The sequence below is a fragment of the Oncorhynchus kisutch genome, linkage group LG6 (genome assembly GCF_002021735.2).
Source record: "Oncorhynchus kisutch isolate 150728-3 linkage group LG6, Okis_V2, whole genome shotgun sequence".
Taxonomy (NCBI): Eukaryota; Metazoa; Chordata; class Actinopteri; order Salmoniformes; family Salmonidae; genus Oncorhynchus; species Oncorhynchus kisutch.
In genome coordinates this window covers 84,062,449-84,080,684 of record NC_034179.2, presented here as the reverse complement: position 1 = coordinate 84,080,684, position 18,236 = coordinate 84,062,449, and the positions used below count along the sequence as shown (strand labels likewise).

The window sequence follows — 18,236 nt, the reverse complement described above, 5'->3', positions numbered from 1 at the left end:
GTTATTATTTTCATTTTATTTTTTTACCCCTTTTCTCCTTTTTCTCCCCAGTTGGTAGTTACAGTCTTGTCCCATCGCTGCAACTCCCGTACGGACTCGGGGGAGGTGAATATCGAGAGCCATGCGTCCTCTGAAACACGACCCTGCCAAGCCACACTGCTTCTTGACCCAATGCTCACTTAACCCAGAAGCCAGCCGCACCAATGTGTCGAGGGAAACACCGTACACCTGGCGACCGTGTGCCCGCCACAGGAGTCACTAGAGCATGATGGGCCGGGTTGTCCTTGTTAACCCCCCTGTTAACTCCAGTGAAAGGATAAGTTGTATTTTTTGCAAACTAATCTCTATTTCATAGAAAGGTCCAGGCACCTTTTTTGTGATTTCACATATTTTTGATAAACTTACCCCAAACAGTAAATGACTTCCTTATCCTCGTTGTGTAGTATGGGGGCCCTGGAAAAACATGAACAAAAACACCCAAATATGTCCCTTTAGAAACGGTATAGTGATTCAGGTCTTTAGATGTTGTACACATGAAATTGTGTCATACCACTCTGTCCATTCTACAGGTAACTGTCAAAATAAAGGAAACACTTGAGTAAATGAGGGATACAAAGTATTTTGAAAGCATGGGGTGCTTCCACACAGGAAGTTCGAGACAGAATCTGTGCCAAGGTGCATTGATGCTGTTCTGGCTCATGGTGGCCCAACACCCTATTAAGACACTTTATGTTGGTGTTTCCTTTATTTTAGCAGTTCATTGTAACAGCAGGCTACAAGGAGAATGGAACAGCTGGACAGGGTAAACGGCTCTAGTAACGCAAAAGGGAGTATAACATTATGGATAAAGTTTGGAATTACACATTTTCATGTGTACAACATATAAAACCCTCTTAAGCCTCACTCCCTCCTTTCTGAGATATCTACTGCAGCCCTCATCCTCCACATACAACACCCGTTCTGCCAGTCACATTCTGTTAAAGGTCCCCAAAGCACACACATCCCTGGGTCGCTCCTCTTTTCAGTTCGCTGCAGCTAGCGACTGGAACGAGTGTCATGTTCGTTGTATGAGTGAGACCAAGGCGCAGCGTGAATGGAGTTCCATATATTTTTAAGGAACTGAAACTCACCAAAAACAAAACAATAAACAACTAAACGAAACGTGACGCTACTGTTGTGCACTCAGGCAACTAAATGTAGACAAGATCCCACGAAACACAAAAATGGCTGCCTAAATATCATCCCCAATCAGAGACAACGATAAACAGCTGTCTCTGATTGGGAACCATTTCAGGCCAACATAGAAATACAAATTCACCTAGATGACCCACCCAAGTCACCATCACGCCCCAACCAATACAGAGAAAAAACAGCTTACTATGGTCAGGGCGTTACAACGAGCTGCAACAAACACTCAAAGTGGACAGTTTTTCTCAATCTCTTCATTCTAAGACTCAATCATGGACACTCTTACTGACAGTTGTAGCTGCTTTGTATGATGTATTGTTGTCTCTCCCTTCTTGACCTTTGTGCTGTTGACTGTGCCCAATAATGTTTCTACCATGTTTTTGTGCTGCTACCATGTTGTTGTCATGTTGTGTTGCTACCATGTTGTTGTCATGTTGTGTTGCCACCTTGTTATGATGTTGTTTTAGGTCTCTCTTTATGTAGTGTTGTGTCTCTCTTGTTGTGATATGTGTTTTTTATCCTATATTTATATTGTACTTTTTTAATCCCAGGCCCCCGTCCCCACAGGAGGCCTTTTGCCTTCTGATAGGCCGTCATTGTAAATAAGAATTTGTTCTTAACTGACTTGCCTATAAAGGTTAAATAAAAAAATCAAAATCTAAAGACCTGCATTACTATATTGACAGCTTTGCCGTTTCTAAAAGGACGTATTTGGGTGTATTTGGAGCCTTTCTTCATGTTTTTTCAAGGCCCAAAAAACAACACAACGAGGATGAGGTGATTTGCTGTTTGGGGTAAGTTTCCCAAAAACGGTGTCTGGACCCTTCTATAACATGTCATTTACATCAAAAATAGAGATTTGGTTGTAAAAAATGCAACCTAACCCCCCCCCCCCTCTTATAACAGTATACCTATAGTATACAGTGGGGCAAAAAAGTATTTAGTCAGCCATTGGTGGCTGACTAAATACTTTTTTGCCCCACTGTACCTACTATAACCCTGCACTGCAATGCCTGCATTTCTGTGCATTTCTATCAACGACTTTCCTAATAATATACAAAGAACGTATGAAGCCTGTTAGTGCTACTGTTAGGTTGTCCTGTATGTTTGTGACATGTACATACACACCGAAAGAGACGCACCCCGTTGGAAAGAGTAAATATTTTACCAAGAAATATGAAGTTAGTTTAGGGCTTATATTTAATTGATCCTCCTGTAGCCATGTTGATGTAGTTACACTGTTTGCATAACTACTGCTAATGCACACTTTCCCGTGTAAAAACAGCTATGTAGGTTTTGACTGAGGCTCAAGTATGGCTGGTACTACAGGCTTGTTCCTTGCATATGGAGCTATCCATGGTGCTGAAGCTGAGTTAGATGGAAAGATACGTATTCTGAAGGACAGTGTTTAGTCAATAGAGCTCTCCATGGTTCTGAAAGGTTATTCATCATGTTAGGTCCTCAGTGCTGGAGACTCCACTTATTAAAGCCTTGAGTCTGAATGCACCAAGTCAGAAACAGACAAGAAAACACAAGGTAAACAAGTTAATCTTATCATTCAGCATTACAAAGCTGTTAACTTTATTGTGCCCTTCAGCACATTGCCTTACCGTGCATAACTGAAAGCATATAAGGCTGTACTCTTTCTATTTAAAAATCCTCCTTCCTAAAGTAATTTACATTACAGCATATGTTATTCATAGAGAAGAATGTTATGTGGTGGTGTGATATAATGTGGGTCATGAAACCATTTCAAACACCACCTTCAGTATATCAATACAGACACCAACTATTTTGATGGGGGCTGTGGAATGTCTGAGTGTCACAGCCAATCAGGGATAATTACCAGAGGCCCTCGAGTTTCTCTCCTGCCTTCTAATTGGTTCTCGCTGTCAATCAACAAGTTGTTTCAGTTCACAATTGAACTGCAGAGAGATGATACAAGTCAGGCCAGTGGGATAATTGAGAGTAATTGAGTGAATTGCAGCTTGGAGAAGTTGGCTTAATCGGCACTCACACAATCTGTAGCATGCAGAAAGGAACCATGTGAACAGAGAGTCAGATCTTAATAATAATGAAGAAAACACAGCCTTTCATTTCTCCTCTCCACCCCGGAGGAAATGTCTCTTCATCTTATCTGAATGATCGTCCTGTGTGCTGAATGTCTCCATTTCATGTGTATGGGAGAGGCACCTTTGATCTCTACACCCTCAGCTCTGCTCGCTACACCAGCTAACGCAATTACATGGTCCAAGTCTTAGGAGCCCCAGGTGAAACAGGGGAGAGATGTGTGAGTGTGTATGTGTGTGTGTGTGTGCGCACGTGCGCAGGGACGTCCCTGGGGCAAAACATTTTATGGGCCCTCTTCTTGTTGGCATAGAGAAAAATGTTAGTTTTAAAGCTAATTTCCTGAATTCTATACATTTTGACTGGGGGAGTAGAGAAATGTTGCAGTTTTAAAGCAAGCTTTCTGCAAGTTTACACATTTTGCCATGGGGTAGAGAGAAGTTTCATTCAATTCTACTCATTTTGCCATTTTATTCAGAGCAATTAGCCTGGCACAATGACAGATGTTTTGGCTAGACTTCTTAACCAGTCTAACAATCATTAGCTGACATGGCTAATTGAGTGACAGTCAGTGAGTGGCATAACAATAGAACAACTGCTAATACACAACCACATTTTAATATTGCACTTTGTGCATTCTACTATTCGAACTCTCAACAGTAAATTGAGACCCCGACTGAGTTCCTAAAAATATTTATATACACTACCGGTCAAGTCCTCAACTGGCAGCTTCAGTAAATAGTTCCCGCAAAACACCAGTCTCAACGTCAACAGTGAAGAGGTGACTCTGGGATTCTGTCCTTCTAGGCAGAGTTCCTCTGTCCGGTGTCTGTGTTATTTTTCCCATCTTAATCTTTTATTTTTACTGGCCAGTCTGAGATATGGCTTTTTCTTTTCAGCTCTGCCTAGAAGGCCAGCATCCCGGAGTCGCCTCTTCACTGTTGACATTGAGACTGGTGTTTTGCAGGTACTATTTAATCAAGCTGCCAGTTGAGGACTTGTGAGGCACCTGTTTCTCAAACTAGACACTCTAATGTACTTGTCCTCTTGCTCAGTTGTGCACCATGACCTCCCACTCCTCCTTCTATTCTGGTTAGGGCCAGTTCCTGTTCCATAAAGGGAGTACAGTACACAGCGTTGTATGAGATCTTCAGTTTCTTGGCAATTTCTCGCATGGAATAGCGTTCATTTCTCAGAACAAGAATAGACTGACGAGTTTCAGAAGAAAAATCTTTGTTTCTGGCCATTGTGAGCCTGTAATCGAACCGACAAACGCTGATGCTCCAGATACTCAACTCGACTAAAGAAGTTTTATTGCTTCTTTAATCAGAACAGTTTTCAGCTATTCTAACATATTTGCTAAATGGTTTTCTAGTGATCAATTAGCCTTTTAAAATGATAAACTTGGATTAGCTAACACAACGTGCCACTGGAGCACAGGAGTGATGGTTGCTGATAATGGGCCTCTGTACACCTACGTAGATATTCCATAAAAAAATCTGCCGTTTCCAGGTACAATAGTCATTTACTTAATAATGTCTACACTGTATGTCTTATCAATTTGATGGTATTTTAATGGACAAAAAATGTAATTTTCTTTCAAAAACAAGGACATTTCTAAGTGACCCCAAACTTTTGAATGGTAGTGTATATATCATTTTTTGGTCGAGGCCACCTAGTGGCTGGGGGCCCTAAGCAACCACTTATGTCTTAGTTTGCGTCTGTTCAAACTTGCTTAATTTATTGACTGCATGTGTGTTTGGAGCCACCGGTGCTCTGTGCCATTGAAACGGTGGAATAATCCATATGGTTACCTCACTAAGTGTATGTGTACTTTTCTGTGTTTGCAACACATGTACATAATGTCTTATGTACCTCTTTCTTACAGTCACATGACTAGTGGCCTCATGCGTGGAATGTTAATCATATTTTTAATCATTTCTACAACAACAAAACATATGAAAATCGGGTGTTTCTATGTCAAACAGTTTTGTTATATTTCAGTCTTCTGTGATGTGTAAAAAGCGTCATTTGGGGATTTAAACTCGAAATATAATATATTTCAGCTCTCTATCTGACATGGTACAGGTGTCCTCTTTTTTAAAGCCCATAACCATGTGTGTGAGGTGTGTACTTTTGTATCATAGTAGATTTGTTTAAGATTACCAAGAAACAGTGTGTGGGCCTGATTTAGCCCACTGCAGTAAAAGGTTATAGCAGTGTAAGTGTTTCCGTTCGTTTACAATACAGAGGCAGCACATGTAAGACAGGGGCAGGAAGACGGACCCTCAATTTGGTTTCTCATCATCTCCCCCTCCCCCTCCCCTCTCTCATCATCTCCCCCTCCCCCTCCCCTCTCTCATCATCTCCCCCTCCCCCTCCCCTCTCTCATACTCTACCCCTCCCCCTCCCCTCTCTCATACTCTCCCCATCCGCAAGAGCTACTTACCTTCCACCACTTTGAAAAAAAGGAAAACATTTCACTGTGCAATTTACATTTCCATATGCTGCCAGTGGCGCCAGGGAGAGTGGATAATTGGGCTAAATGCGGTGACGGTGAGAGAGGGATAGAGAGAAGGCCATCTGAAAAAAAGAGCCATTACTGGGGGGTTTGCTTTCCCCCCTCCACCACTCGTCATTTTACCATCCTGCTCTCAACCACTTGTGCAGCTGAAATGTACATTGGCCTCCCTCGTTCTCTCTCTCTCTCTCTTTCACTCCCTCAGTCTCACTCTCTACTTCCATCCCCCAGCGCACACCTCCCTATACCCCCTCTCTCTCTCTCCGTCCCTCTCCCGCTCTATATCTCTCCCTCCCTCTCTGTCTCTCTCTATCTCTCCCTCCCTCTCTGTCTCTCCCTCCCTCTAGCTCTCTCTATCCCTCTCTGTCTCTCCCTCCAGCTCTCAATTCAATTCAATTCAAGGGGCTTTATTGGCATGGGAAACATGTGTTAACATTGCCAAAGCAAGTGAGGTAGATAATATACAAAAGTGAAATAAACAATAAAAATTAACAGTAAACATTACACATACCGAAATTTAATTTATCTATCCCTCTCTGTCTCTCCCTCCAGCTCTCTCTATCCCTCTGTCACTCCCTCCAGCTCTCTCTATCCCTCTGTCACTCCCTCCAGCTCTCTCTATCCCTCTTTGTCACTCCCTCCAGCTCTCTTTATCCCTCTCTGTCACTCCCTCCAGCTCTCTCTATCCCTCTTTGTCACTCCCTCCAGCTCTCTCTATCCCTCTCTGTCACTCCCTCCAGCTCTCTCTATCCCTCTCTGTCACTCCCTCCAGCTCTCTCTATCCCTCTCTATCTCTCCCTCCAGCTCTCTCTATCCCTCTCTGTCACTCCCTCTCTCTATCCCTCTCTGTCACTCCCTCTCTCTATCCCTCTCTGTCACTCCCTCCAGCTCTCTCTATCCCTCTCTGTCTCTCCGGGGTGCTGGCTTTTTCTTTGCATCTCTGCCTAGAAAACCAGCATCCCGGTTGAGACTGGAAGACTGGTGTTTTGCTATTTAATGAAGCTGCCATTTGAGGACTTCTGAGGCACCTGTTTCTCAAACTAGACACTCTAATGTACTTGTCCTCTTGCTCAGTTGTGGGGGCCTCCCACCGGGGCCTCCCACTCCTTCTTCTATTCTGGTTAGGGCCAGTTTGCGCTGTTCCGTGAAGGGAGTAGTACACAGCGTTGTATGAGATCTTCAGTTTCTTGGCAATTTCTCGCATGGAATAGCCTTCATTTCTCAGAACACGAGTTTCAGAAGAAAGTTATTTGTTTCTGGCAATTTTGAGCCTGTAATCCAACCCACACATGCTGACGCTCCAGATACTCAACTAGACTAAAGAAGGCCAGTTTTATTGCTTATTTTATCAGTACAACAGTTTTCAGCTGGGCTAACATAATTGCAAAAGCGTTTTCTAATGATCAATTAGCTAACACAACGGGTCATTGGAACACGGGAGTGATGGTTGCTGATAATGGGCCTCTGTATGTCTATGTAGATATCCATTAAAAATCTGCCGTTTCCAGCTACAATAGTCATTTTCAACATTAACAATGTCTACACTGTATTTCTGATCAATTTTATGTTATTTTAATGGACAAAAAAATTGCTTTTCTTTCAAAAACAAGGATATGTCTAACTGACCCCAAACTTCTGAATGGTAGTGTATATATATAATTTTTTGGTCGAGGCCACCTAGTGGCTGGGGGCCCTAAGCAACCACTTATGTCTGGAGCCGGCATGTGTGTGTTTGTGACTGTGTGTGCTTGCATACAGTATATAATCTCCCTCTCTCTATCTCTCCCTCCCTCTCTCTTTCTCTCTATCCCTCCCTCTCTCTCTCTCTCTTTAGCCCTCCCTCTCTCTATCTCTCCCTCCACCTCTCTCTATCCATCTCTGTATCTCCCTCTCTCCCTATTCCTCTCTGTCTCTCCCTCTCCCTATTCCTCTCTGTCTCCCTCTCTCTACCCATCTCTGTCTCTCCCTCCCTCTCTCTATTCCTCTTTGTCTCTACCTCCAACTCTGTCTCTCTCCCTCCATCTCTCTATTCCTCTCTACCTCTCTCTTCCTCTCTGTCTCTCCCTCTCTCTGTTCCTCTCTGTCTCTCCCTCTGTCTCTCTCTCTCCCTCCAACTATGTCTCTCCCTCCCTCTCTCTATTCCTCTCTCTCTCTCTCTCCCTCCAACTATGTCTCTCTCTCTCTGTCTTTCCCGCTCTCGCTCTATCCCTCCCTCTCGCCCTCCCTCTCTATCTCTCCCTCACTCTCTGTCTCTCCCTCTCTCTATCCCTCTGTTTCTCCTTCCCTCTATCCCTCCATCTCTGTCTCTCCCTCTCTCTATCTCTCCCTCTCTGTTTCTCGCTCTCTCTATGCCTCCGTCTCTGTCTCGCCCTCTCTCTACCTCTCTCTATCCCTCTCTGTCTCTCCCTCATCCATATTCATCCAGCATCTCTTCCTCTCCCCATGTCAACCACAGCATGGTGTTAATACACCAATTAGCCCTTAGAAGAGATAATGGACTATTTCATATTGCAATGGAGGGAGGGAGGGAGGGAGGGAGGGAGGGAGGGAGGGAGGGAGGGAGGGAGGGAGGGAGGGAGGGAGGGAGGGAGGGAGGGAGGGAGGGAGGGAGGGAGGGAGGGAGGGAGGGAGGGAGGGAGAGAGAGAGGGAGGGATGGGAGGGAGAGAGAAAGGGAGGGAGAGAGAGAGAGAGAGAGAGAGAGAGAGAGAGAGGGAGAGAGAGAGAGAGAGGAGAGAGAGAGAGAGAGAGAGAGAGAGAGAGAGAGAGAGAGAGAGAGAGGGGGGGGGGGGTCTCTCTTTATGGACGTGGCCTGTGAAAACGCTGTAACGTAGTAGCGTTTATTGTGAAGATCCAGCCAATGGACGGTGGGTGCACGATGAGAAAAGAGCATCAGCGGTCACGGGGGTGTGGGATGAAAGGTGTGGGTGTTACACCAACACTTTGGTGGTTAATGAAACCATAAGCCTGTTTGGCTTTGTCCTGTGTTGCTGTGTTGCTGTTCATCTAATCCTGAAAAATCCTGAAAAACGAATAAACAGACAGAAAACAGCATACAAAACAAGAAAATATGTATATGCATGTTGCTAGTAACACTGTAAAAACACTGTAATACCATGTTATTACATAGTAACATAGTAAGACTACTATGGAATGATAAATAGTAGTATAAGCATGGTACTGTAATTGCATTTTAAATGGATTCAAACTGGTTTTTATTACACAATAAAGCAGAGGTACTCAAAGTCGGGGTCACGACTCCACACAGAAGAAGTGCAGTAGGGTCACGACTCCACACAGAGGAAGTGCAGTAGGGTCACGACTCCACACAGGAGAAGTGCAGTAGGGTCACGACTCCACACAGGGGAAGTGCAGTAGGGTCACGACTCCACACAGAGGAAGTGCAGTAGGGTCACGACTCCACACAGGGGAAGTGCAGTAGGGTCACGACTCCACACAGAGGAAGTGCAGTAGGGTCACGACTCCATACAGGGGAAGTGCAGTAGGGTCACGACTCCACACAGAGGAAGTGCAGTAGGGTCACGACTCCACACAGAGGAAGTGCAGTAGGGTCACGACTCCACACAGAGGAAGTGTAGTAGGGTCACGACTCCACACAGGGGAAGTGCAGTAGGGTCACGACTCCACACAGAGGAAGTGCAGTAGGGTCACGACTCCACACAGAGGAAGTGCAGTAAGGGTCACGACTCCACACAGGGGAAGTGCAGTAGGGTCACGACTCCACACAGAGGAAGTGCAGTAGGGTCACGACTCCACACAGAGGAAGTGCAGTAGGGTCACGACTCCACACAGGGGAAGTGCAGTAGGGTCACAACTCCACACAGAGGAAGTGCAGTAGGGTCACGACTCCACACAGAGGAAGTGCAGTAGGGTCACGACTCCACACAGAGGAAGTGCACTAGGGTCACGACTCCACACAGAGGAAGTGCAGTAGGGTCACGATTCCACACAGAGGAAGTGCAGTAGGGTCACGACTCCACACAGAGGAAGTGCAGTAGGGTCACGACTCCACACAGGGGAAGTGCAGTAGGGTCACGACTCCACACAGAGGAAGTGCAGTAGGGTCAAGACTCCACACAGGGGAAGTGCAGTAGGGTCACGACTCCACACAGAGGAAGTGCAGTAGGGTCACGACTCCACACAGAAGAAGTGCAGTAGGGTCACGACTCCACACAGGGGAAGTGCAGTAGGGTCACGACTCCACACAGAGGAAGTGCAGTAGGGTCACGACTCCACACAGGGGAAGTGCAGTAGGGTCACGACTCCACACAGAGGAAGTGCAGTAGGGTCACGACTCCATACAGGGGAAGTGCAGTAGGGTCACGACTCCACACAGAGGAAGTGCAGTAGGGTCACGACTCCACACAGAGGAAGTGCAGTAGGGTCACGACTCCACACAGAGGAAGTGTAGTAGGGTCACGACTCCACACAGGGGAAGTGCAGTAGGGTCACGACTCCACACAGAGGAAGTGCAGTAGGGTCACGACTCCATACAGGGGAAGTGCAGTAGGGTCACGACTCCACACAGAGGAAGTGTAGTAGGGTCACGACTCCACACAGGGGAAGTGCAGTAGGGTCACGACTCCACACAGAGGAAGTGCAGTAGGGTCACGACTCCACACAGAGGAAGTGCAGTAAGGGTCACGACTCCACACAGGGGAAGTGCAGTAGGGTCACGACTCCACACAGAGGAAGTGCAGTAGGGTCACGACTCCACACAGAGGAAGTGCAGTAGGGTCACGACTCCACACAGGGGAAGTGCAGTAGGGTCACAACTCCACACAGAGGAAGTGCAGTAGGGTCACGACTCCACACAGAGGAAGTGCAGTAGGGTCACGACTCCACACAGAGGAAGTGCACTAGGGTCACGACTCCACACAGAGGAAGTGCAGTAGGGTCACGATTCCACACAGAGGAAGTGCAGTAGGGTCACGACTCCACACAGAGGAAGTGCAGTAGGGTCACGACTCCACACAGGGGAAGTGCAGTAGGGTCACGACTCCACACAGAGGAAGTGCAGTAGGGTCAAGACTCCACACAGGGGAAGTGCAGTAGGGTCACGACTCCACACAGAGGAAGTGCAGTAGGGTCACGACTCCACACAGAAGAAGTGCAGTAGGGTCACGACTCCACACAGGGGAAGTGCAGTAGGGTCACGACTCCACACAGAGGAAGTGCAGTAGGGTCACGACTCCACACAGGGGAAGTGCAGTAGGGTCACGACTCCACACAGAGGAAGTGCAGTAGGGTCACGACTCCATACAGGGGAAGTGCAGTAGGGTCACGACTCCACACAGAGGAAGTGCAGTAGGGTCACGACTCCACACAGAGGAAGTGCAGTAGGGTCACGACTCCACACAGAGGAAGTGTAGTAGGGTCACGACTCCACACAGGGGAAGTGCAGTAGGGTCACGACTCCACACAGAGGAAGTGCAGTAGGGTCACGACTCCACACAGAGGAAGTGCAGTAAGGTTCACGACTCCACACAGGGGAAGTGCAGTAGGGTCACGACTCCACACAGAGGAAGTGCAGTAGGGTCACGACTCCACACAGAGGAAGTGCAGTAGGGTCACGACTCCACACAGGGGAAGTGCAGTAGGGTCACAACTCCACACAGAGGAAGTGCAGTAGGGTCACGACTCCACACAGAGGAAGTGCAGTAGGGTCACGACTCCACACAGAGGAAGTGCACTAGGGTCACGACTCCACACAGAGGAAGTGCAGTAGGGTCACGATTCCACACAGAGGAAGTGCAGTAGGGTCACGACTCCACACAGAGGAAGTGCAGTAGGGTCACGACTCCACACAGGGGAAGTGCAGTAGGGTCACGACTCCACACAGAGGAAGTGCAGTAGGGTCACGACTCCACACAGGGGAAGTGCAGTAGGGTCACGACTCCACACAGAGGAAGTGCAGTAGGGTCACGACTCCACACAGAGGAAGTGCAGTAGGGTCACGACTCCACACAGAGGAAGTGCAGTAGGGTCACGACTCCACACAAGGGAAGTGCAGTAGGGTCACGACTCCACACAGAGGAAGTGCAGTAGGGTCACGACTCCACACAGAGGAAGTGCAGTAGGGTCACGACTCCACACAGAGGAAGTGCAGTAGGGTCACGACTCCACACAGGGGAAGTGCAGTAGGGTCACGACTCCACACAGAGGAAGTGCAGTAGGGTCACGACTCCACACAGAGGAAGTGCAGTAGGGTCACAAGTGCAACATTTTTTACAATTATTTCATGGGACAATATACCAAAAACAAATTATTTTGAGAAAGATAAATTGAAAAATACAACTTTATTAAGTAAATGTATTTATTTGTTCTCTTAATTTTGATAAGAGTTGTTAAAATGTAGGCTAATGAATTCAAGCTTATTTGTTGATAATAAAATCAAAATGTAGAGATTTTAAGGTCGTTTCATTAGATGTTAAATGTGGGGTGGGATGGTCTGCCAGAAATTCTGTCCCAAAAAAATGGGGTCCCCAGAAATTCTGCTGAAAAAAACGTTTGTATACCACGGCAACAGAGTGACCATTTGTGTCATTATGCAATGTTCCTTATTTTGTAATAACAAAAAGCTCACTCCAATGAATTGCTATAATATAAATTGACACAATTTAAAATGTGACAATTGCATTGCTATCTACAGTACCTTATATCAGAGTCTGTCATAAAGAAGTGGTTGTAGTGGAGGTGCTAGTATTTGTCAGTCGGTAGCTGAGCTAGATATACTGTACTAGTAATAGCAATAAGTGCCCACTACTGTAATAACACAACAATAGTTGCAAAGACATTGACATGGTGTTGTGTGATTTCTTTGAATGACACTGAGCATTAACTGAATAACACGTGTTTTCTGATTCATGGCTCACTGCAGTACATTACACTACCATAGGTGACACAGCTTCAATCTCTCCCATGTATATACAGCTGTGTGACTGTCTGATTCATGGCTCGCTGCAGTACATTACACTACCATAGGTGACACAGCTTCAATCTCTCCCATGTATATACAGCTGTGTGACTGTCTGATTCATGGCTCGCTGCAGTACATTACACTACCATAGGTGACACAGCTTCAATCTCTCCCATGTACATACAGCTGTGTGACTGTCTGATTCATGGCTCGCTGCAGTACATTACACTACCATAGGTGACACAGCTTCAATCTCTCCCATGTATATACAGCTGTGTGACTGTCTGATTCATGGCTCGCTGCAGTACATTACACTACCATAGGTGACACAGCTTCAATCTCTCCCATGTATATACAGCTGTGTGACTGTCTGATTCATGGCTCGCTGCAGTACATTACACTACCATAGGTGACACAGCTTCAATCTCTCCCATGTATATACAGCTGTGTGACTGTCTGATTCATGGCTCGCTGCAGTACATTACACTACCATAGGTGACACAGCTTCAATCTCTCCCATGTATATACAGCTGTGTGACTGTCTGATTCATGGCTCGCTGCAGTACATTACACTACCATAGGTGACACAGCTTCAATCTCTCCCATGTACATACAGCTGTGTGACTGTCTGATTCATGGCTCGCTGCAGTACATTACACTACCATAGGTGACACAGCTTCAATCTCTCCCATGTATATACAGCTGTGTGACTGTCTGATTCATGGCTCGCTGCAGTACATTACACTACCATAGGTGACACAGCTTCAATCTCTCCCATGTATATACAGCTGTGTGACTGTCTGATTCATGGCTCGCTGCAGTACATTACACTACCATAGGTGACACAGCTTCAATCTCTCCCATGTATATACAGCTGTGTGACTGTCTGATTCATGGCTCGCTGCAGTACATTACACTACCATAGGTGACACAGCTTCAATCTCTCCCATGTATATACAGCTGTGTGACTGTCTGATTCATGGCTCGCTGCAGTACATTACACTACCATAGGTGACACAGCTTCAATCTCTCCCATGTATATACAGCTGTGTGACTGTCTGATTCATGGCTCGCTACAGTACATTACACTACCATAGGTGACACAGCTTCAATCTCTCCCATGTATATACAGCTGTGTGACTGTCTGATTCATGGCTCGCTGCAGTACATTACACTACCATAGGTGACACAGCTTCAATCTCTCCCATGTATATACAGCTGTGTGACTGTCTGATTTATGGCTCGCTACAGTACATTACACTACCATAGGTGACACAGCTTCAATCTCTCCATGTATATACAGCTGTGTGACTGTCTGATTCATGGCTCGCTGCAGTACATTACACTACCATAGGTGACACAGCTTCAATCTCTCCCATGTATATACAGCTGTGTGACCGTCTGATTCATGGCTCACTACAGTACATTACACTACCATAGGTGACACAGCTTCAATCTCTCCCATGTATATACAGCTGTGTGACTGTCTGATTCATGGCTCGCTGCAGTACATTACACTACCATAGGTGACACAGCTTCAATCTCTCCCATGTATATACAGCTGTGTGACTGTCTGATTCATGGCTCGCTACAGTACATTACACTACCATAGGTGACACAGCTTCAATCTCTCCCATGTATATACAGCTGTGTGGCTGTCTGCAGAAATCTACTGTGACATTTGATCTTGAAAAAGCTGGGGAGGCTTGCTTTCACATAATGATGCAATGCAAATGACATTGTATAGTCTTTATTGGAGGCAAGAATCAGATGAGCTGGTCCATGAAAGTCAGTCAGAGATGGAGCCTTCAGAGGGCGGTGCAATCAGGAAGAGAACCATAAAAATAGAATGATTAGAATGAAGTTCCCTTTTCAAGTCAATGAGGCCATGACGGTGCTGTTCTAGCAATGCTATTTCTATGGACAGAACAGAGGCCCTAGCATGGAAGAGGTGGATAGTTATCATCCTGCACACCTACAGACTATAGACCAAAAGCTATTGCAATGCAATTGAATTGGAACTGAAGTTAGACCTGTTTGGCCCCTACAAATGCATGGGTTACATAATGGATCAATCCACTGTCTATTTGACAAAAAGCCTTCCTTTAGTTAGTTGTATAATGTCTCAGATATGGGTCAGATTGATTCAGGTCCAAACCCACTGCTGTCAAAGTAATCCGCTCCAATTCCATCAGGTGGTTTGAAATATTCTAGAACTAATGTAATAATGTAATAATGTAATAATGTAATGTTACCCTTTGCAAGGAATTGTTTTCCTTTTCAGCCATGTGTCAATTGAATAAACTATGGAGGGTGCTGCTGCAAATGAAATGGGTGCAGGGTAGGTCAACTCCCACAAAAAGGTCATATCCAAACACCTTACAGTCTGTTGTTTGTTGTTGTACTGTGTGAGACATCCTGAGCTGCCCGCCAGCAGTTTCATACTGAGGGTTCCCTCTAATGAGCGAAGACGTTTAGTAAAGCCACATGGAACCAATGTGGACATCTGTCCAGACACTGGTCTCAGAATGGAGGACCTACCAGCTGATATGAACAACAGAGAGCTATGGCATGCCACTGTCCAGCACATTGCGCCACCATGAGCAATTAAGCAAGCGAGCCTATAGGCTACTAATTGTCAGCAGATCACTTTAAATGAAGGCCTACTTTATAGCGGCGTTGTTATGCGATGTAATAGTTTATAGATGATTCAGTATAACATATTTTATAAATCAGTAGTTATAACTCATTGGTTGACATTGGGATTGTAATGTTGATGTTTAACACATAGTTCCCTGATGAGGCTGATTTCTAAACTATCTGAACGAGTCATGCATAGTCTACTACTAGGTCTACTAGCCTTTACAATCCCTTTATAAAGTACAGACCAAGACTCTGTTAGGCCTGTCATTGTTTTCATTTGGAACCCGGAGACAAAATAGCCTAATAGTGTATTGGACAGCATGCAATGTCCAATAATATAACGTATCTAACTGCAGTTTTATAGGGGGACTTGGGTGTAGGCTTAGGCTATTATTATACAAAAGACTTGCCGTTCCTGTTACCGTCCTGAGCGCCTTCACTAGGGAGCGGCATCACGCGGTGAAACAATACTCTTTCACCAATGCTGCTTTCCTAGGCGTCCTTCTCAACGAGGCACTCGTGTAAACGAACATACATAGCTTACCCTGTGTCCTTCTCACCTTTCCTTCGACTTCTCTCTGCTTCCTCCCATGCCACGACCATAAACCCGAACACGTAGTCTAGGATACGTAGTCTGCAAATAAATGAATAACAAGATGAGAATCACACGTCTGAAATAACGTTTATGATTCTGCGTGCGCGGTGGCGCCTGTCTATAGGGACCAAACGTCGACTAGGGAATCTAATTATTGCCTCGAGGACTTCACCTGAAATATAGACTTCTCGGTGGAGATTTCGAGATTTTAATAAACAACATATGCGCGACGCTGAATGCTACGCGGTGAACAGCCAGATGCGCGCCTCGCCTGCCAGTCTGTCATCACAGGCAACGACATATGATATTTGCATCACAGGAAAGATGAACTAGCTAAACTTGCTTGCTTTTGTGGGGAAAAAATGCCGTTGTGTTTGGTTATTGAAATATGAGCTAAACGCTCTGCAGAACTATTAGTCGTTATTTTGTAGCCGCATGATAGCCTTTCAATTTAACATAAATTATCCAACATCCATCTTTCAATAAATAATCTTAGCCTACCCGTTGACATCGCTGAGGAAGTTCGCCTCAGCTGTGGGGCACCATCAATCTATGAATATTCGCACACAATCATTTTGAATTTTTTGTTCATTCATACAAAATGTGCGAGAATAGACTACTTGAATGTTCTTGAGTGCGTAGAAGTCCTCTTGTGGGCTACCAGCGACAGACATTTCGACATAGGCTACTGACAGAGGAGACAGAACGACTGCTATTTTCTACGTGGCATGAGTCGGTAAAGGAACCTTTGATATTTGTGTTTTGGTTCCAGGTTTGATATATTGAGAGTCAACAATTGTGGATAGCCTATAATGGAATTTCTTAACCACCGACATTAGAACCGCATCGGTCCTTCAACACAAGGTATTTAGCCATTGAAGCCTACAATATTTAGGAAAACATCCAAAGAGATACGTTTTGCAATGGCAAATTGAAAACGGCTTATCTACAACCATTTCAAACGGACTGCGCAGCACACATTTATGTGCTAGGCTAGAGACGTTATTGCTTATTATGGAAAACTGGGACCGCCTTTACGCGCCTAAACGAAATATTGTCTTAAAATGAGGCGAGGTCGCATTACTATTTATTCTGATACGCATATGGGTATAATTCCATGAGCATAAACATGATATGAGGGATACGCCGCCGCTGTTTTTGTCATTTTTAACCGGCAGGATTTTTCCCGTTTCATTCGCAGTGGTTGTTTTGAAGATAGCAGGTTATTAATTGTTTATCTTTATGCATCCGCACGAAGAAGGACCAAGAAATGACAAACGACGGATAACCAGAGGAGAAGGAGACCGTGAAAAGAGGGGAAAGGAAGAATGAATGAGATATACTGAGCAACGAAGGAAGGAGATTGGAGGAATCAAGGTAGGACACGAAGCAAGGTTTTTAATGTTATAACCCATGTAATCTATTTGGGTCTACGGGATGCTGCACTGAATGTGACGGTGGAATCTGTCTGTCTGGCAGAGAGGTGGAGAGGTGTGTAACGAGCTTTATTTATTGATATTTTATGCTTGGACATATGTGGAGTATGTTTACGATGCGTCAACAACAGTTGCTTCATGATTAAAACGTGTGGTTATTTTTGTGTGTACACTCGTATTTGACTAAGTGGACATTAATAGGTCATTTATATTGGACATAATGTCTGAAGTGCAACGTGCAATGCATTACTAATTAAATTGACCATTGTTAAATTGAATTAATGTTAAGAACACTGAATGTTATTTAGCCTCAATCTCTCTGAAATTGAAAACGGTGGACTAGTCTATACAATTAGTCTATACTACATTGTACAACGTTCTGTTGATATCTATGGTTATGCGCAAAATCACTTCCACGACAGCTATTTGGCTTGAATTTGACTGCCGGTGTCCGACACTGGTATTGGAAGAGGACTTTGGCCATTCACGGGCTTGACGTGTACGCAGATGACATGGGAAGAAAAGCGAGCCAGCTTCCTTAATACATTTAATGTATGAGTGAGCGATGAACTGTCGTGGTAAGCTTGTCTGGACGAATTGCCTGGCTTGCAGCGCCCTATACGAGCCCAACCACCCATGAAGAAAAAACGAGCGTATGTGAAAGAAAAATGCGATGAAGAGACAGAGGCAGCATAAGCGGTGTGATGTACTACCTCCCTCCATCTATTTCCCCATTTCCAGCAGCAGCACAGTAGCAGGTCGTCTCACGGAGAGACACCTTTTATCATTTAAGGGCTCATTGCGTGTTATACAAGAAAATCCGCATTAGAGCGCAGGAGAGCTCAAAA

The 18,236-nt window shown here is 45.2% G+C and overlaps 1 protein-coding gene across 2 annotated transcripts in view; it reads left to right on the top strand.

Annotated features, from left to right (window-relative positions):
- Positions 1–15,993: 15,993 nt before the first annotated feature.
- The window catches only part of LOC109886818 (adhesion G protein-coupled receptor L1), a 220,864-nt gene continuing 218,621 nt past the window's right edge, over positions 15,994–18,236 (top strand). Inside the window, exon 1 of one of the 2 annotated variants that reach the window (XM_031828040.1) lies at positions 15,994–17,329. The gene's annotated coding sequence lies outside the window, so the exon portion shown is untranslated. The remainder of the gene's footprint in view (positions 17,330–18,236) is intronic. The other variant, XM_031828039.1, reaches the window with a different exon arrangement.